Genomic DNA, 21,093 nt, shown 5'->3' on the forward strand with positions numbered 1-21,093 from the left:
TGAATCCGTGTAAGAACTGCTCAGCAATAACGAAAACATCCCTGGATTATCAACTCTGTTTTCAACACAAATGCAAAACGCAGCCCCATATTAGCTACTGTGAAGAAAATTAACTCTATGTTGGTCAACCCCAACACAGTGCCTTATTGGCTTCTTAACTTTTAAGCTATGCTTCTTGGCCAAGTTAATCGATGGGAATTATGTACGTGGTCATAGGGCAAAGCTCATAAATTCCTGGTGGGGTGTCCTTTAATCTGATCTCTGACATGTCCCTGAAACACTTCAAGTAGGCCTACTTTCTTCTCCTTAAACCTAAGAACTTCTGCTCAAAACATATTATTTTGTCCTAAAGTAACGTGGTTTATATTCAGATGAAGACAGATAGGTGGCACTAAATTATCTATTTTCCACCTCCTTTCTTCAAATACTCTGTTGCTTTGCACCTTGAAAGGCTCTGAGAAGTGGAGTGCTGACACAAAACCAGAGTAATAACTTTTGAGGATAATCATGCTATTTCTACCAATGTACACTTTCCTGGATTGTGCAGTTCTTAAGGGAAGAATTTCAGGAACAATAAGAGGGTTTTTCCCCCCCGAAGGCAGGTGATGCTATTAAAGAACAGAGAAGTTGCCATACAAAGCCACGTAAGTGCTGTAAGATGCAATTATTCTAATGTCAGTCACAGATGCTTCAAAGGAAAACATACAAGCTTTGTCATAAACAGAGGTGGTAAATTCCTCATTGTCCTGATCTAGAAGAATTAAAAGTTTTGTTTAAGACCTGCACCATGAAGGTTTATATTTCTTCTAGAAGTGCATTGGTATGAGCTATTAAAACCCTGCCTGACAGCAATACAAAATGTTCAAGCTTCTTCCAAATTCAATTACATTCCTGTATTGAGCAACTTCCTTCACGTACAAGTTTCATGGGTTATACTTTTACTGTGAGTAAAAGTATTTCCTCATAACATTTTTGATTATGCCACAGTGGACAAAGTGATTTCCAAATACAGGAAAAAATGCATCTCTAAAGAGCTCACATCCTCAGCTAATAAAAGAGATGATAAACAAAACATTGAAAATTTCTGTTGTCTGACCGAAAGTGAATCACTTTGAAAAGGTTGCAGTTATGTACAGGAATGGGGGACAGGAACAGGCCAATACATTGACTCAGAAAATTCAAAATTAATCATTAGACTGGAAAACAGTAGAAATATGAAAGGTGACCTGCTGTTTGACGTGAAATTGCAGAAGTTAAAGCTCACTTGCTTGTTCTTGAAACAATTAAAAGGTGACCTTGAACATGTGCTCAGGTGAACTGGGAAGATAATTACTATGGGTGATCAGAATGCCTGTTTTATATTTCCCCAGAATTGGTTATTATGTCCTTAAAACTGTGGTTGGCAGGAGAAAATTTGACAACAGGAATCTAATGGTCTACCAGAGATTTGGAAACCAGAGGATGATTATCTGTAACCAGCAGACAGTGAAGCTCCTGCAGATTGACAGCAATGCAGTTAAGTGTCAGAATCTAGTCTGGTTTCTCTGTATGAGCAATGTTGCTTAAAAAAATGTAACACAGGGATGGTTTTTAAGGAAGGAAATGGTTTGTTTTTTTCCCCTTTATGCTTGAAACAGAAAAAAGAATGATGGGTTGAAAGACAAAAGCAAAATGAGTAAAGTAAAACCACCAGTATAACTACATTTAAGAATACGTATTATGTTCTTACATCTCCATGAGAAACCAGAAATAATTAATTCAAGTGAAGTGTGGGAGTATCATGAATTATCCAACATTTCACAACAGTAACTTTTGCTTTCCATTAATGACAGCTAACGTAGTTCTTGTCCGCGAGGCTTTTCTTGTGGAATCAGGGTTGAGAGTATCATATAAAAGGTTGAAGAATGTGTTTTAAGAGAATAGGTTTCAGTTAACTAATGTGATGCTAAATATTTTACATTACAGATTATGTGGAATGAGTCCCAAGTCAGTGGGATTTCACATGCCAAAGAGATCCACAAACAAAAATATTAGATTAGATAAGTCAAAATAACAGAAACCAGGAATATGCTAAATGTATTTTTGTGTTTTCTGAGCTTTCTTTAGCATATCAGATGTGCTGGCTGACCTTGCTTTGCACAAGTGGCCTTTGAACAAAGAGTTGGATTACAGATCTACTGGAATCTTTTCCAGCTTGAAGGATCTACGAACTGATAAATTAGAAATGTTCAAGAACTTTTTATATGTGCGACTTTACATCAGACAGAAATGTTGTCTTACGTTATTTTGAAATGTCATTTTTTAATAAGATTCACAATGACAATTATGAACTCATACCCACTATTTAGTTTTTAACTGCAGATTTATGTAATCATGTACAAAATATGGATTATGATCAAGACCAGCTGGATCATGTGTTGCTTCCATATTCAACTAATATGCTTAGTATACAATCTACTTATGTCATTACATCTTTTAATTAATATTTCTATTTATAGGGGGATCACAAATAATGTTTAAATGTTTCATTATCCATCAATGGCTTTATGGGATGATGTAACCCAGTGAAAAATGAAAATATAGGCAGATACTGTGATGGCTTTTATTCAGCTTTACTTGCATTCTGGCTGTTTCTGTAAAATTTCTGTTGAATAATGCTTCTGTCAGATACTACTTCTATGAAAGAACTTGGCAAGTACTACTCACCGCTCAAACACAGCACCTTGGAGAGTATTCTGAATAATTTGTTGTAGTACATTTTAAACTCAAAATCCACAACAATTGTCAGGAAAGTTGATTTCTGCTTCTTTGTGTCTTAAAATCCCATAACTCTAAAAATTCTAGAAGAGCTCTGATATCTGAAACCTACAAATATAATTTCACCTTTTCTGCATTATCTTACCTTATTCTTCTGTTATGCCCAAAAGAATGCTAGTTCTGACTTCCATACTCACTGGGTATCTTAAAAGTATAGCTAATTTTGCCTTTGTGATGTCTGTATCTGCTCTCATTGACCCTAACTGGAGTTGCAACTTGTTTCTCATAGCAAAGATTTTAGCTTTTATGTTCCATGTCTTACTTCAAGTCTTTACAGTGACACATGTATATAAGCACAGCACCATTTTTTGCCTCTTGGGAACTACCCTAATTGATGCTAACCGAAATTTTAACCCTTCTAAAGCTAAGTGAGTTCAGAATTATTTTATTACAGTTCTGTTAGAGAGTAAGCAACTGCTAAAAGAATTGTTGAGAAATTAAAGCAACCACATTAATAGATAATTTTAGTTTCTTAATTACATAAATTACTTCTTGCCCCATTATTTTCAACACTACCTGTCTTTAGAACTTCCCTTTTTATAATAACATCTAAAAAAAATAAATCCAAAATTAAGAAATAAGAAATTTATTAAAATTCTTAAAATGCTGTGGTTCATCCCTGTGGCAGCTCCTTTTTTGTGAGGAATCCTTACGGAATTAAATGATTTTTCTGTGAAAGATGTTCCAGCCTCATATTCACTAAAAGGTTCTTTTGATAATTTAATTTCTTTTTATGCAGTGCAGAAAAAATGAAGAAGTAGATATGTTTTCTTACTTGACTTTCTCTTCACAGCAGCTACTACTGCAACAGAGCTACTCCACTGGACATAATTGGGAGGGGGGAAATACGTCTCCACAGAGGGACTGCAAAGGAACCTGAAAAGCTTTTGTGATTCATCCTATTGCCACTCTGAGGGGTGAGACTGGGAGTCCCAAAAGTTTCCAGTCCTTCTCAGCTCCAGTAAGTCAACTTCTGGGAGCACAGAAAGTCCTCAGATTTACTCTAGTGATTCTTGCGTGTGGGTAGAAGTCAGCTTTGAAGGAAAACACAAATAATAATTTGGGCTAAGGGTAAAGCAGAAAAAAATCTTTATCAAGGTGTTTGTTTCATTGCTTTTCAGTAGCTTTAATTCTGTTTTTTTCAGTATTCTATAACAAGCATTTGGCTCTATAGGCATTTTCTAATATATGATAACTGGCACTGGTAAGACACGTTAATGAGTACAATGAGTCAGACAGTTTCTACTATTCTCTGTGCAAGTGACACCTACTGTTTTAGCAATATCTATCTAACTACATTTTTATAGTGGTTTCAGTGCTTGAGGGGAAAAATTCTTGGAAGCAAGAGTTGCCTTTTATAGGCTTTAAAAAAACCCCCAACAAACCACTAAGATTCCAACACACACACAGAGAAAGAGAGAGAGAGAAAGCAAAGAGAGAAAGAGGAAAATTTGACAGGAAGAAAAGCCTGACGCAGAGGGTCATATGAAGAAATAAGAGACCATTGGATAACTCTTTCCTGGAGAGTGCCCAAGCCCCAAAAGCACCAATAAATCCTGAATTCTGTTCTACACATTTTGGCACAGCTTTCTGTGAAAGCTGGTGACTCTGCTTTATTCCTACTGCAGAATACTTCTTGTTGGGTGCTAAAGGTACTTAACAGAATGGTGAAACTGCATCTTGAAATTCCCTCGAGGAGAGGAAAGAAATGAGTCAGCCTTACACTTTTCTGAGAAGTTTGCTGCAACCAGCAGACTATTATGTAAAAGAAAACCACAGATAGTTCACTGTTTTTAAAAAAATATGGTATTTAACTTACACCTATATATTAATAATATATAGGTATATATTTTAATATATTCAAAATAAAAATACTTAAGTTTGGCTCTTTAAAGTAATGGTCAAACTCCTTCTTGAAGGGATTCACAGCTATGACTATTAAATGGACAAAAATACTTCTTCCTTGAACTGCAGGACTTGTCTGTAGCAACATCATCCCTAACATCATCCTGGATTTACACACACATTTTGAATTAGAGTCCTTCTGGCTCAGGGTGCTTGGTCTTTGGGCTCTTATTCTGATCTAACTTTCTCCTGATATATCATGTTCTGTGGGAAAATCTCTAAGGCAAGCTTCCATCTTTGTACATTTTCCACACATTAGATACTGCAGCACCTGACCTAGAAATCTTTTTGTTCTTTAGTGGACCTAAGGGAACTTGGAAGATTATCCACAGGGATGTGGAACAGGAGGGGAATGGAACAAAATGAATTATAACTGTGCCCATTTCCTGTATAGCATTACAATAAGTGGAGTGTTGAGCTGGAATATACAGGACAGCCTCATCTGTCTCTATAACTGATATCTATTGAATTGTTTGAGACTGAACTTATATAGAATGAAACCCTGTGATCTTCTCCTATTTTGTATGCACCTTTATGAATGTTCAGAGACTGAAGCAACCAGGAGGCTGCCCTGGACTGAGAACCAATCAGCATCTGCAATAATCTTGCAGAGAAAGGAAATAGTTCTGTAGCTATGACTCTAATTTTATCACATATCCAGCTGAAAAAGGGTGAGGGACTAACCTGAATCCTCCTCAAAGAGCAGTTTCTTTATGGAAAGAGTGACAATAGAATGCAAGAAGAGAAAACAAAGAGTTATGTATGTGCAAGGTTAGAAACTTAACTTTTGATTTTCAGTACCATTTCAGAACTGAGACTCTTTTGCCTCATCTGATGTCCCTCTGGAAGGAACTCTGCATAGTCAGAGACACCATTTTTCAGATGCTGTGGAATTCTTATATTTGCTGAGGCATCATTTCTTTTTTGCCTGGGACAGCTTTGCTTGCTGACCAAAGGGATACTATGGTGAAGTGGACGTGTGGCTTTATTCGCCTGATTCTCAGGGAGCCCTAAAGCAAAGCAGAGCTCTTCAGCAAACTGCCATTTATTATTTTGCTTCACTGTGAGAAGACAGCTATTGCTGAACAAAAAACTTCTGGCTGCCTGCCTGCCTGACTGATTTGCAGCCTGTTGTTACTCACGGGGTAATAGACTTTGGGATAGGGTAATGGGGCTGCTGTTCTCCTTGGCAAGACAAATGACTTTGAAGGACAAGCTGATATCTGTGCTGCAATATTGATTTTTTTTTCTGGTATTCCATAACTGTGTCCAAAAGTATGCGCCATCCCATTACTGGGAAGGCTTCTAGCCCCATCTATTGTCAGCCTTGCTGGATACGCTTTGCAAGATTGCCATCAAACACAAATAATTTAGCCAAACTTCCCCCGGGTTGAAGTTTACTATTGTGTCACTGCTCAGGTTGATCATATTTTCTTTTAAATTTCAGACAAAATATTTAATATATTTTAGTGATTTAGAATTTTTTTTAAAAAAATCAGATTTATCACAAGTGAAAAAAAAAGGACTTCTATCTTCTTTCTGCCTCAGAACCAGGACACAAGATTTGGGAAAGCAGTAGCTGCTTTGGAGATCTCTCATCCAGAACTATGCTTGAGCTGAAGCTACAAATAGAAGCACAAGGATCTATGCTGTACAAAACCATTATTTTTCTTACTTGCTGTAACAGCAGCTTGGAGATGTATTAAACTGGGTGTCCTGGGACAATTGACAAATTTCTATTTGATCTCTGTGCCTGTATTGAGTCTGGCTGAGATGGAGTTCATTTTCCCACAGCAGCCCTCACAGTACTGTGCTTCACATTGGTAGCTAGAGAGGTATTGATAGCACACCAGTGTTTTGACCACTGCTGAGCAGTGCTGGCACACCATCAGTGCTGTCTCCCTAACATTCCACCCCACATCAGTAGGCTGGCAATGGGCAACACCTTGGGAGGGGCACACAGCTAGAACAGCTGACCCAAACTAACCAAAGAGATATTCCATACCAGATGATATTGGCTCAGATATAAAACCCAAGAAAAGGAGGAGGAAGGGGGAGGCATTTGTTATTTACAAAGTTTGCCTTCTGGAGCAACCACTACTCAAGCTGAAGCCCAGCTTCCTGGGAAGTGGCTGGACTTCTCTTGCTGATGGGAAACAGAGAATAAAATCTTTGTGTTTTTCCTTTGCTTGTGCATGCATAACCTTTGGGTTTTGCTCAACATACATGTTGTTTACCATCTCATTTTCTCTCCCCATCCAGCTGAGAAGAGGGAGTGATAGAGTGGCTTGGTGGGACCTGCTGTCCAGCCAAGATCAACCCACCACAGCACCACAGGTCTTTGTCCTTAGTGGCAAGAGTTACTAGAGTAACAACTCTTTCATCTGTCATCTCTCATCTCTTGAGGCTTTTTTTTTTTTGAAAATCCATTTATTTCTAGGAGAGAGGATCAGGATGAGATGAGAGGAGAGTGGGTTTATATTACATTCTCTTACATAAGCGTGAACACAGTGGGGCAAATTTTAATCCTGGTACTTCCTCAGCTTTTAATAACTGATTTGCAACATTCATAATGTGCTTTCAGTGTGGGGGGCTTTGTGTGAGTTTTGTGCAGGCAAATCCAGAGCATCACAGGAGCTAAGTATGTGCAAGGACAGCAACAATGCCCCATAGACCTAATATTTAACAAAACCCACAGCAGCAGCTAATGAAAAGGTGGGGAAATACCTGTGTTATGGGAAGGAAAGTGGAATGTTCAGCTTTAGGGTACGATAGATTTTCTGTCAAGGATAAATAAAAGAAAATTGTTTACTCCTTATATTGTTTCTTTAGAAGTTAATTTTCTTTCAATTGTGGATTAATTTAAAAATGCCCTGAAAGTGTTGAAGAAAGAAGCTTCAACAGATAACAATGACTGCTTAGGTAGAGATGCATCACTAATAAACTGGCTTGAGGCAGCCACGAGGTAAATTTTGAAGGTTTAAATAGGGATGTAAACAGTTGATTTGGGCTCCTATTCAATCAGCTCCGAAGGATTTCTTCACTGAAAGCAAACCTGCTCTCTGGAGGATGATGCGGCTCACTTATAGCTCCAACTACTCCATAATTTTCCATACCAAACTTCTTAAACAGGAGCTTTGAACAGTCTACCTCCTTGGAGAAGATATCTTTCATGGCCCATTTAGCTATCTCTGAAAGATCATACGCTTTAGTGAAATCAGCTGCACTTCCTACTTCAGACCTGGATGAAAGTATGAACTTTCAGCACTTGTCAGAGGATTTTCCTTTATTCCTAAAGGCAAAAGGACCCAACACTTCAGCAGAGACCCTACTGATATGGACAGGGCTATAATTTTGCGTAGAGGTCCAATAAGTTGCCACGAAGCCAAATGTTACTGTCATTTTCACCATATACAGGATGAAATATATTTATAAGACCACATTCATCCTATCACGTGAAGTTAAAAAGCAAAATTCCAATCTATTTTGTCTATTTCTTTACTTTCGTGGTTTTTTATTTTACACTCCTCTAAATGTCTGATTTAAACCACTAAAATGCCTAAACTTCTAAATTCTTTGGTCTTAACTTTTGATATAGTTAATCTTTCTTACCTGTGATGTCTAAATGTGTGCTAGGCATATAACCAAAAGCTTGTCTCCCCTGTTTGTGACAAATGCAGCTTGGAGGACTGAGCTCATACCTCAGGCTATGAGATTTTGGTCACATCTACCAGGTGCAGTGGGAACAAAGTTAGAAATTCCCAAGGCAAGTAATGAAGTAATGTGTTGGTCTGCCAACAGAATGGCTGTTAGTCATGCAATGGAGATAATATAAGTATTGAAGGCAAGGTTTTTTGCTTTGGGTGGGACTAGGACAGCAGGTGTGGCACGGAACCATGAGGTGATTGTCAGATCAGTAACCTATGGGATGTGCTTTTGAGCCTGAGGCGGGACTGCAAGTCTTCCTGCAACAGCACACCCCCAGTGCACGGGTGTCAAGGCTCATGTGTGGAGCGTGAGACTCGTAAATAGACATCCTGTGTTATCTTGCCACTTACCTTCACCCTATCTTACTACAGCTAATTCCTATGAGCTGAAAATCTGTCCATCTTTGTGTCTGACATGCAGGTCTCAGCTGGCTGGTGGGTCCTGGTGGGTCCCCGTGGTCCCCCGATGATGTGGGTGAGGCACATCATAGTCCCAGAGCAGTGAAGAAGCTGAAGTAGAGCTCTGAGGCAGAGGGGAGCAAGAGGGAAATCTGGCACCTCTGATGAGTGTCATCACCTATGTCTTGACCTCAGTCTGCTTCTCCACAAGACGTAGCTTGCTAGTAGAGGCATATAAAGCATCACAATATCAGCAGTGGTGTCCTCCTAAGCTGTTGGCTGGTGGTGCACACTGCATCACAAGGATATCCTGGGGACTGAAACAGGCTTGCAGGACTGCCCCTCTAATCCCAGTGCCTGTGTCAGACTGCCTGAGACTGCAGTTCTATATTGTTGCTTCATTATATATAGTTTTCAGTCTTACAGCCCTGTTCCTGAATTCTGTTTTCCCTCTCTTTCTGCCACTGCAAAAGTCCATAAGACTTTTAATGGCACACAGACTCATTGTTTCTACTTCAAACTACACTGTAACTCCTCTTTCTGACTGATTGGTCTCTGAATTGGAAGAATCTCTCTCCCTGAGGGTGTTAGAGTGTTTGAGCAATCAGTGAACCAGTCTATAGTGTTGCTTATACAAAACCATGGTTGTAACACAGCACTTCATTGATCACCCACTGTTGACCATACAATTCCCTTCCTCCTCCCCTTCCCACTGCTGTGGAGGGCACTGGGGCACATGGACAAACTGATGGGCTCCATGTCACCTGAAAAGCCACCTACAGCTTTGAGAATGGAAGTTAGGTCTGCCATCACAGACTAGTGCTGCTCCTGTCACACACCATAGTATGGAGTAAAAGTTGGGGCTGAGAACTCAACATGAAGGGAGACACTGTTTGAACACTGAGTGGTTCTGCTTTTTGGTTTGGGCTGTGATGCTACTGATCTGATGTGAAATGTTGTACCTACACTGTGCATACAAAGACATATTATAAAGTATCTTTACTTTAGAAGAGAGATGGAATTGTTAACCTGGAGAAGGGAAGGCTCTGGGAGCATCTTATTGTGGTCTTTCAGTTCCTAAAGAAAGATGGAGAGAGACTTTTTTACCGTGTCTTTTAGTGACAGGACAGGGGGTAACAGTTCTAAACTAAAAGACAGTAGGTTTAGACTGGAGATGAGGAAGTAATTTTTTACTGGAAGAGTATTGAGGTACTGGAACAGGTTGTCCAGAGAAGCTGTGGATGTCCCATCTCTAGAAGTGTTCAAAGTCAGGTTGGATGCGGCTTTGAGCAACTTGGTGTGGTGGAAGGTGTCCTTGCCAATGGTAGGGGCTTAGGAACTAGAAGATCTTTAAGAACCCTTCCAATTCAAACCATTCTATGATTCTATGATAATAAAAAAACCAACTTAGTTGACCTGTGTAGCTGCTCAGGAAATGTCTTTTTATTGTTTCTAATTCTCTGCAACATTCTATCCACACTTTCTGAGTTCCAGATCTACTATATTCTGGGTTTGGTATTTTTCCCTTTTAGGGCCTAGTGCCTTCAGCTGGCACAATTTAAGTCTTATTTTCTGTGAGACTTAATCAAATCAGAGCTTTTCATATCAAGGGCAAAGTGTGAGGGGAAGAAAGTTTGAAGAAGTATGTGGATGTCTTGGAAGAAAAAAATTATTATAAAGATAAAATCTATTAAAAACAACCAGAAAAATCACAGTTACTTCTCATTACACTGACATGGGTTTAGGGTTGTGTTTCTAGAATTTACAGTTTGGTTTATGCTACTAACATAGACTCTTTTGGAATAAAGGGAGCAATGAGTCTTGGTCTTGGTTTGTTGTTGATAGCTTGGTTTGCTATTGATTGCCCTTGATGTTCAGCCTTTATTTTCAAACTAGGTATTATACAGTATTATTCTAGGTGTTATTCTTTGGCTCACTTGAATTAAAGCAGCATTTGTAGTCTGCCTGTCATAAAAATCCCCAAGGATTACTGAATATTTCCTTCAAAACACAGCCACAGTTAGGCCTGGGAGATGTGCTTTCTACAGGGAGTTGCCTGCCTCTGAAAACAGATCTGTTCTAGTCCTGGAGTGACTCTCTTAAAAAAATCGTATAATTATTTACATAAAACATCTTTCATACAAACTATTCCAGGATACTCTGCAGAATTAAAAGTACAATTACATATAAGGAAGCTCTGCTGTCAAACAGTCTTGTGCACCAGGTATTGATTTCACTGGTGAACAATTTGAAGTCCAAAAAAAATCAATATGCAAGAAAGTTAAAAACACAAAGGTTTTGTGTCTGTCTACAAGATGGAAAGTTGGATGTTTCCTAAGCCCTGTGTTACAAAATAAAGACATGGTTTGTCGCCAACAAGTTTTAGCAGTATGAATTTCAGATTATCACTAGTTTCTATAGGTCTTGTTCTCTCAATTCAGTGCAGTTCTCTCTTCCTGTCAGCATAATCACAGAATCATAGAATGGCTTGGGTAGGAAAGGACCCTAAAGATCATCTATTTCCAATTCCCCCACCATAGGCAGTAACAGTTTCCACTAGACCAGGTTGCTCAGAGCCCCATCCAATATGACCTTGAACACTTCCAGGGATGAGGCATCTGCAGCTTCTCTGAGCAACCTGTTCCTGTGCCTCACCACCCTCACAGTAAATAATTCCTTCCTAACATGTAATCTAAACCCACCCTCTTTCAGTGTAAAGCCATTTCACAGTGCACAATATCACAATACATTACTGCTTAAAATTTTTTCTTACACTTGGTTACTTCTTTACCTTCACTTCTCTCACTTCCCCTAGTAAGTTCCAATTTTGTTTCATCTGTAAAGGTCTGCTGTGTTCACACCTCTCAGCTCTTACTCAGGCTTTCTGCTCAAGACTTTTTATGTCACGACTTTTTTTGTAGTCATACATAGTCAAACATAGTCTTGCTGTTGTGATGTTCCCTGTAATGTGTTATTTGGTTGGGGTTTTTTTGGTTTTGGTGGGTTTTTTTTTATAACTGGAATTATTTACTAGGTAGGGCTAATAAATTTAAAAAACACTTTTCTATGAAGCATCCTTAATATCCAGCATCCTAGAAAATGCATTCCAAATGAGGAAAGTAGGTTGCAAACTGCCTTCAAACCAAGAATCCAGGCAATCTAGCTTCAGGTATCAAACCTGGGCAGTAGTACTTAGATACCCCTTTGTACAGCAAGTAAAACCTCCATGGGGTCTTTCTGAGTCCTCAGTGGTTCCATGAGGAAATGTTATGAATTTAAACAGCTAAAGTTACATTTGAGTAACACCCTACAGCTTCTGTGCACTTCCAAAGGAAATGTTCCACAGTTTACAATGTTTACAGTCTACAGGGGAGTTTTTTGGTGACTGACAAAGAACACAGCAAAGACTACTTCTGCTCATGACTGTGCCATATCCTATTCATTTGGCCTCCTATTCTTTGGATTTCCCGTGAGTGTGATAGTGATTTAGAAATGTGCTGTAAAAATAAATTCAGTAATATACAGGAATGATCCTGTTTTAGAGTGAAGGAATCATAAATCAGATACACTGATAGCTATGGACTAGTTTAGAGACTGAAATCAAAGACTATCCTGCCTGCTGCAATATTATCTCCTTTTAATCAGTATTGCTGAAGAAGGAAGATACAATAAAATGGAGAATTTTTGCAATGACCACTTAAGGCATCAATTAAGTTTCATTAAAATCTATTCTCTGACTTTTTTTGTAACTGTATACTACGAGAGACTCACAATTAGGTTGTGACTGTCTTTTCAGTGTGACAGTATTTTAATAACCAGTAGAAGAGCCACTGTCACCTAACAACAAATATATGGCCTAAGCATAGCCTTTACAGAACAGAGGCAATGTCAAATACAAAGGAAATAAATGAAATTCCGTGCAGCTCTGCACAAAATAATTAATAAACTGATCAGTAGATTAGATTTAGAAAAAAAACACCAAACAATCCAAGACCAGGAAAAAGGTAAAGATATCGAATTTCAGCCTATCTTTAAAAATATTTCTTAATCTTTCATTTTCTTTCTCTTCCTGGAAGGAAATTAATTTTTTTCTCCAAGTAAATATTCATCTGGTGAGAATAGAACTTCATTGGTGATGGTGTGCTACAAGCCACCTTGGGTAAAAATGTTTTTGGAAGGGTTTAATGGGGACAGCTAACTGGAGATTATTTGCCTTGCCTCTTCTGAAGTCATGTAGATTAAGCTTTTTTCCCAGGCTTAATGTCACCTTTATGAAAGAAACATAAAACTTTGTTGAAGAGTATATCATTCATCTTTGGGATTGCATAACATTTCTGGAAACATCAATGGGTTTTCAAAGGCCTTTAAGAGTCCTGCCATTCTTCAAGAAAACACTACTAAAGGCAGAAGCGTGATCTTGTTCCAGTGCAGGAGGATAAAAAAATGTACTAGGAGATCAGGTTAGTTAAACTATGAGGTCTTCATTGACATCTAACCCAAGAAGAGAGAACAGAGAAAGTGGAAACTAGATCAGGTCACTAAGGATGGGTATAAAACGACAAAATAAGCAAGGTAGAAACAACATCAGAAGGACAAAGCATGAGTGAAATGTCATGAGGAAATATCAGGAATGATATAGAATTCTCAGCACCTTCAATCAGTATATCAGAAGGAAGAGGAAGACCAAATTCCATACTTTTCTGCTCGCTAATGGACAGGAAAAGTGAATAACAAATAGTTCAATAAGGCAAATTGTTATGTGGTTTTTGAGCCTATTGTCAGCAAAAAAGTCAACTGTGCCCTAATACAGCTATGGAAAAAAACAGAGGTAAGGTCTGAGACTGCAATATGGAAAATACACACTAGAGAGTAAACAAGGTACATTAGATGTTTTCAACTCACCTCATCTGACAAACTTTTTGTTAAGACGCATGAAGACCTAAAGAAAGGAACCAGTAACAACTCTGTACCCGTGGGGAGAATGGATTATATCTTTAATGTAAGGAAGAAAAAAAGATCCAAGAAATAGTACAGTAATTGTTCTATTGTCAGTTTAACTTCAATCCCTGGGGAAAAAAATAACAGAAAACTATATCATTAGAAAATTTGGAAAACTAACTCGGGGATGGGTAGCAGCAATAGACTCAGGTTTCTTGAGAGCAAATCATGTCAGACCACTAAATTTTTTTCTGTAGCAGCAGCTGGCTTTTTGGATAGAAGAACAAATATAAAATCAAATATTTAATCTTCTGTATGATGATTGCCTAAGAAAGTTAATAATATCTGTCTCCTATTACAGAAACTGACAGACCTAACAGATTGGTGCGTTTGTTTCTAGTTAATTTATGCAGTTCTTTGAAAAGCAGCTGTTTGTCCATTTGATTTTCTTGGATTTTTAATATTGCCCACAGAATGAAAAATGCACTATAAATTCAAATTAATAAAAGTAGTGATCTGAAAGCTTTGTAAGTATTTAAACCCACATTTTAAAACAATTACAGGCAGTGGGACTGAGGCTAGATTTAGAGGGTATGCAACAGGTGAAAGAGCTCAGGATTGGTCTTAAGAAACACTGAACACGCTACCAAAATCACATTGTCTTACAGTAGATTTTCTCACTTTAAAGTAAACTGGATGAAGGCCGCACCGCTCACCAAAATAAACACACAACAACAAATTACAAGCTCAAAGCAAAAGCTGAGATGAAAGGGATTTTGTATTAAAATAACTGGCCACACAGAAGTAAAGACCCCAATATATGACTGCTTCAAGCAATAGACAGTTAATATCAATACTTTAATGAGTATGCAACTGAAAACAAAAAATGTATGAGTGCTAGTTTCTGAGAGGCAAATGAAGAAGTTAATTGTCTTAAAACAGAACCTAAAAGTTTAGTTGGAGCAGAAAGAAAAAGGAATTTTTCCTTCTGAAGAAACAAAAAGTCTTCAGTATCACAGTTGTCTGGATTCAAGATACACATTTTTGCCCTTTACGGCCATTTCCTTTTTTAAACCGTATTGCTTATAGTTACCATGGCTACTGATCATGAACTGAAATCGCTGTGCAGTGTAGTTTATTTCCAGCCATAATTGTGCTGAGGGTCTAGCAGTCAGTTCTCAGGAATTAAAGGAGACAGGTTCTAAGGTCGACGTGATGAAAGCCTTTAACCCCATGAGTGGTAAAATCTGCTGGGATTTATGGGCTGCTTGTTTTTGACTTACAAGGTGCATTAGTATATATGGCATCATTACAGATGTGGCCTATAGTGTATTACGAATTTCATCAGTTCATGGAGTTAAATTTGCTACTTTTGAAAACAAAAGGCAGAGAGCCAACTCCCATCCTTGAAATGCTCACCTCTTCAGTCCTAAAAAAAATTAAGTCGTTTGCTTCCTATTTTCCTGAGTACATCTATGTTTGAGTGGAAGTCCTTCATCTGTTTTGGCATTTGAACGGAATATTTTCTGTTTCCTCAAATATTAAATCTAACCTCCACATGAGTTGCACCTTGCTAAGTGAATGGTACCAGCTCAATAGGAAATCTAGAAAAAAAAGGAATGGACATGCTGGCAGACCAGTAATTTTTGTGTTTGAAGGAGGTAGAACTTTATTTTTAATTCTCATTATTTTACATTACACATGTGCAAATTATATCATTTTTCCTTGTATATTGTTTGCAGTGGTGGAGGTAGGACCAGGTTCAACTTGAAATAGGGAAGACATTATTACTTAGTGGTACCCTATGACATTATTACTTAGTGCTGCCCTGTGACTTAAAAGACCATAATAATTTCCTGTTTGCCTTTGTTTTGGTGACAGCAGCCCTATGCAACAGGCTTCACAGCATATCAGCTTGTGCTCTGCTCCGAGGATGAGTCAGGCTAAAATAAGTATTCTCTGGGACACCAGTGAGTCAATGATGTTCCTTCCAGCTAAGAAATGTGTCAATGCCCCACCATAACCTCTTAATACAGTGAGAGACACTCTCCTTCAAGTGTGATAAAATGCATGGGAGAACTGCCTATTAAAAAAAGCAGGATGCTACTTGCCTGGCCACCCACTGATGTGGGTGACACTCACAAGCTTCTGCTCAGCTGTCTGAGTTCTGGAGCCATCTTTTTGTCTTTGTAGTGACTTTAGCATAACTCTCTGTTTCCTGGGGTCACTGTCCTACCACAGAACAGCTTTGGTTTAGTAGGGAGGAAATAGCCTTCATTTGAAACCTGCTTCTCTCTAGAGAGTTGTTGTCCACCTTGAGGAGATAATGGTTGTAAAAAACATGGAGACTGTAAGATGAAAATTAATTTATATTTCACATTTTCTCATGGTTTTCTGTTTTTTTCCAGTGCTCACATTTGTGTCTGATAGAGTTTTTGCAACTGATTGAAGAGATTTTGTTCTCCAGTATAGATCATTGCAAACAGAAGGGCTAATTCACAGAATTAACTAGACCCAGATTGTTCTCACTGAAGTACCCATGTGCAATCTGACTGTGAGAAACTGAACAAAATAGGCAGTCAGAGTCACACTGTACAAATGTGAAGTCTAGATTTCCAAGCCTCAATGAACTAAATTTCAATACCACTTATCCACTACATCTCAGTGCATCCTCATTACTGTAGGTTTGGTTCCCATAGTAAGCAGCCATACAGCAACCTCATGATTTCAGTACTGAAAAGGCAGACAGAATTCAGACTACTACTATACCCTATCCTTCTGGGGACAACTTCCAAACAGACTATTTATGCAATCCTGAACCTATTGCATCACCTTAACAATGGGGACATATACTGGTATAAGTGTCTAATACATATTCATGTAAGCATCTAAAAGCTGGATGCCTAACTCTGACCTAGTTACTTAAGGTTCTCTTTGCAGTTTCTGGAGTGGAAAAGTTACGTATGGAGCCACTGCACTCCAGGAAAGGTGTCTAAGACCGAGATCTGTTAGGCAGCTGAATTGCCACTCAGCTTCCTACATAGAGTTCTCTTGTCATTCTCCATCTCTCCTGGACCTGTGCTGCTGTTGTGCTTTTCTGCACTGACTCTGACCCTCAGCAGGTTCACCCTCTTTGTTCATCCAAGAGCAGGTGTTCTGGTTTAGGTCTCTGCCATGCTCAGTCAAAATGTCTCATTGAAAGGACTCACAAGAGGTCAGAACAATACAAGCAGTGGGTGGATATGTGAGGGGATGGGACCCTACAAGTAGCCCACAGTTAGTTTGGCTTCCTGCATTTTGGATAGGCAGGTGCTGGGCCCATATTAAGGAGTAGATCAAACTTTTTTCTGTCGCATCCACAAATTGGCCCAAAGCCTATATCTTTGTACAAGCTGGTGTCCAAAGTCTGTGAAGGTGCTAGGTAGATTTAGGCTTTTATCTCAAGTTCTGCACTCAGAATACAGTTATATTCCCTGAGTATTTTCACTTACCACTGACTGTAGTTCTCCTGGGAAACAGGCCACCTGAAGAGGACTTATTTAACTTCTTCAAGCAGTCCTCAGAGAACTGCTGGAAATCCAAGTTAATTCATTTAGCTTGTCCTTCCTCTGTTCTGAAACTCCAGTGCCACTCACTGTTATAGAGAAATCCTCTTGTCTCTATGAACCTTCTTCCTGTTCCTCTGTGCTGTGATCACACCAAATATTTCCAAAATATTATAAAAATCATCTATTTTAGCATATGTGGGCATCTTGCTCTACATTTCTCCTTAAAGTTTTCATAGCCTGTGTTCAAGTGTCTCCTACATCACTAGTTCTCTGCATGTTCTTTTCTATTTCTGGGGGTTTTTAAAAGCCTGATTTTGTAACATTTCTCTCATGGAAAGCAACATTTACACAGGATTGACTGTTTCTCTACAGATTCATTGAAAGGAAAATGGACAACCCTCCAAACTGAGGTCAAATCATGGTCAAAGGTCTGCAGAGGACCTTCTGGTAGATTTGGAAGCTTGTTGCTGTGATACCTGACTGCCTGCCTACCTACCCATCACCTGCTGTACAAGAGGTCAGAACTGAAATTAACCCAATGCTTTGCTTGAAATGACACTGGGCCAAATGGCATCTTCACCTACCTTGCATAAGCCTAAAGCAACTTTAAGAAACAAAGAGCACACTTCTAGCTGAGAGAGAGCAAAATTCTCATCCTTCACTGAAAACAAAATGTTATATGTCTAAAGAACCTTTTATAATAACTGTGAAGGAAGCAGCTAATACTACACACTAGAGAAATAAGTTACAGTAAAAGAGGTTCCTTATATATAAAAGAGGTGCCTTTCCAACTACCTCATAGTAATGTAGTCAAGTTCAGTTCAAGTGTGGATCTAGCAGTCCTGCCAAAATGGAGAATAAAAGGTAATTTCTCTGCTTTTTTTTTCACTAGTCACTTTGAAATTGCAATTTTTAAGCTAATTATTCGATGACAGGGATCAAAGGCAAATCAGTTAAGTCACTTCCCAAAGACAGCTTTTGATAATGCTCTTTTTTGCATTCTTCTCTGATTAAAAATATTAATAAATTTGATCATCTAAAGAGAAAGGGATGGGAATGGGTGGGGAGTTGAAAAGTATTTTAATGGAGATTGGGTTTAGTTTACGTAGATTGAGCATAATTATGAAAAATAACTTATTTTATTTTATAGAAGAGATCCTAGACACCCTACAGATAATACATTTCTAATGCTAATATAGGCAGCTTTCAGTCTCCCTTCACTGGACTAAAAGTCACATTTTATACCCAGGGTGATATGACACTCCTTCAATGTATAAGTTTGAACAGTTGAGTCATGGGATCATAGAATCCCCATGATTCTATTTCATTCTAGAGATTGGGTGGGACTTCTGGAGGTCATTTGTTTGACCACCTGCTTAAAGCAGCAATAAGAGCCTTGTCCAGCAGAACTTTGAATACTTCCAAACTTGGAGGTTCTGCAGGCTGGACAACATTCTACTGTGCTGGACAACATGTTCCAGCATTGAACTACATATATTTTCTTGCATCTAATTGTAAATACTCTTGTTGGACCTGTGCCTGTTGCCCCTTGGTCTTTTGCCGCTTGCCTCTGTGAAGAGTCAGGCCAATTTCCTTTACAGCAAAGTTGGAATTTACTTTCACAGGACAGCTAATCCTTGTCCCTGTTCTCAGGAGAACTAAGAACCCTAATATTCTCCCCAGCAAAGGTTTCCTGAGATTATCTTTAAAACCTCCAGTAATGAAGATGCCACAACTTAGGTGGCTTATTGATGCTTATTGATCTCTGTGGTTAGGAACACACTCCATAACAGCTAAACTATATCTTGTCCAGCAGAAACTTAATTATTATTATTTCCTTTCACTCCCTCAAAATGGAAAGTCACATATCGCTATCCTCTCACTATATTTTCAATATTGGAATTTTTATCATGTTCTCCCATTCTTCTTTTTTATTCCAAAAATAAACTGAATTACCTCTGCACTGATGGATAGATCATATTTTCTAAATCTCTCAGTATTTCTGTTATTCTTCTTAGTGTGGCTGCATCTCTCGTAAAGTTTAGTGCCTCAAGCTATGTGGAGACAAAAAGATTAATTGCTTCATAAGTTCTGCAGAAGACAGTCCTGTTCATTTGGGATAGTGATTTGCTTTGTTTGTAACATTGCATTGTAGTTCTGTCATGCAGTTTAGAGTCCACAACAGACTTTAATACTCCAAGGTACTGTTTTACTTATCTATCTTTTTTTTGGTCTTTTTTTTTTTTTTTCTAATATATATATTTATGTAGTTGCCTTTTTCTTCCTATGGGTTGGTCCTTGATGTTCAATAATTTTTAGATTGGGGTTGTTTTTTGTTGTTATTATTTTCAAACCCTTTTTTTCAACTCTAAAGTAATTATCTTGAATTCTAATCCTGTCCTCAGTGGTGTTTAGTCTGCTTTGTGCATTGTTGCCTAAACACTTTGTAAGATATTCTGTTCCATCAACCTTTCCATTAATCAAAATATTCATTGGCACCTGGGTGAGTGCCCTTTTAGATCTCACTTGAAATGCTGTGCCAATTTGGTGTGATCTACTAATATTTACTCTGGTATATTTTGCTGCAAAGCCACCTTTTGACAATTTTATCTAGACCATTTTCTCCCATTTTCTTGAAATTATGTTAGAGAATGTGGGCATCTAAAGCAATATTTGGTGGAAACTGAGACCCTGAGCTCCAAAACATCAGTTTAAACCATCCTCTTTACTAAACACTCTGAGAGTACAATGTTCCCTAACCCCTAGATCTTCCCATTTCCAAACACACTCTGTGTAGGTGAGAGCCAGCTCGTGTTTAGATCCATACAGGATCTTGAAGCTATACACAGGGATTCCCACTTTCTGAGAGGCCTATTGAGACGGGAGCACATGTCAACAAAATCTTGCCACAAGACATTTTTCTTTTCATCAGCATAGCTATATCCCTTCCCTGCACAGCAACAGCTTTGTTACAAACACTCTTCTTTAAGCCTCCCTGTGTCTTCTCTATGGATTTGCCAACAGAGCAGTGTCGACTCTGTAGGTGATTTTCTTACACCTCTAGACAATACAGGTATGCCAGCAAAATCCTGTGGCGGAGGCCTGGCTTCAATTTCTTCAGTTTCAAACAATGTGTTTGCTTTTAAAAGCCTCCTCCCTTCCCCTCAGCTCTAAATTTACACTTGTCATTTGAGTGGTGACTCATACCCTTCTGACTCAGCCGCATCTAATCAGTGGCCTATTGAAAAAAAATATTTTTCTCTGACTTTGAAAAGCCGTGTGTCAGTTTGCACACTAACAGCCAACATGAAGAACAATCTAGACCAGACAGTCAGCCCCACACCTAGGCTCCAAATAAATAGTGCCCAACTGCATATTTGCTCCAAGCTTGTCCAATTCAAATAGTTTTGCATCCCTGAAAAGAGCTTTTTTATCTTTCAGTGGCAGCAAGGAAAAATAATGCTGTCATTTTTCTTGCTGAGGGCTTCCTCCATGCCAAGCCAATAGATTCAAAGAAACGAGAATGCAGTGCAGATTTGGTAGTGGAGTCCTGTCCAAACACTGACAATCTCTTCTTTATTTGTGTGCAGATGAAGTCTAAATGTGTCTACACTAGCATTTTAGTTCAGATCAAGGCTAGGTATTTTAAATCAATGTCCTCTTATACTTCCCATGTTTTGTTTCACATCACAGAGCATTCATGGAAGACAGAAACTGGATTCCGTCTGGCTAAAACCAGAAGGGAAGATAAACTCTAAGTGTGCATCTATTTCACTACA

At 38.5% G+C, this 21,093-nt stretch overlaps 1 long non-coding RNA gene across 1 annotated transcript in view; it reads left to right on the forward strand.

The window, feature by feature from the left end:
- The window catches only part of LOC135411545 (uncharacterized), an 83,756-nt gene that overhangs the window by 27,402 nt on the left and 35,261 nt on the right, over nt 1-21,093 (forward strand). Inside the window, exons 2-3 of the long non-coding RNA XR_010429202.1 lie at nt 1,371-7,059; nt 17,687-17,831. This is a non-coding gene — a long non-coding RNA (uncharacterized LOC135411545). The remainder of the gene's footprint in view (nt 1-1,370; nt 7,060-17,686; nt 17,832-21,093) is intronic.

This window comes from Pseudopipra pipra, chromosome 1, assembly GCF_036250125.1.
Source record: "Pseudopipra pipra isolate bDixPip1 chromosome 1, bDixPip1.hap1, whole genome shotgun sequence".
NCBI classification, from domain to species: Eukaryota; Metazoa; Chordata; class Aves; order Passeriformes; family Pipridae; genus Pseudopipra; species Pseudopipra pipra.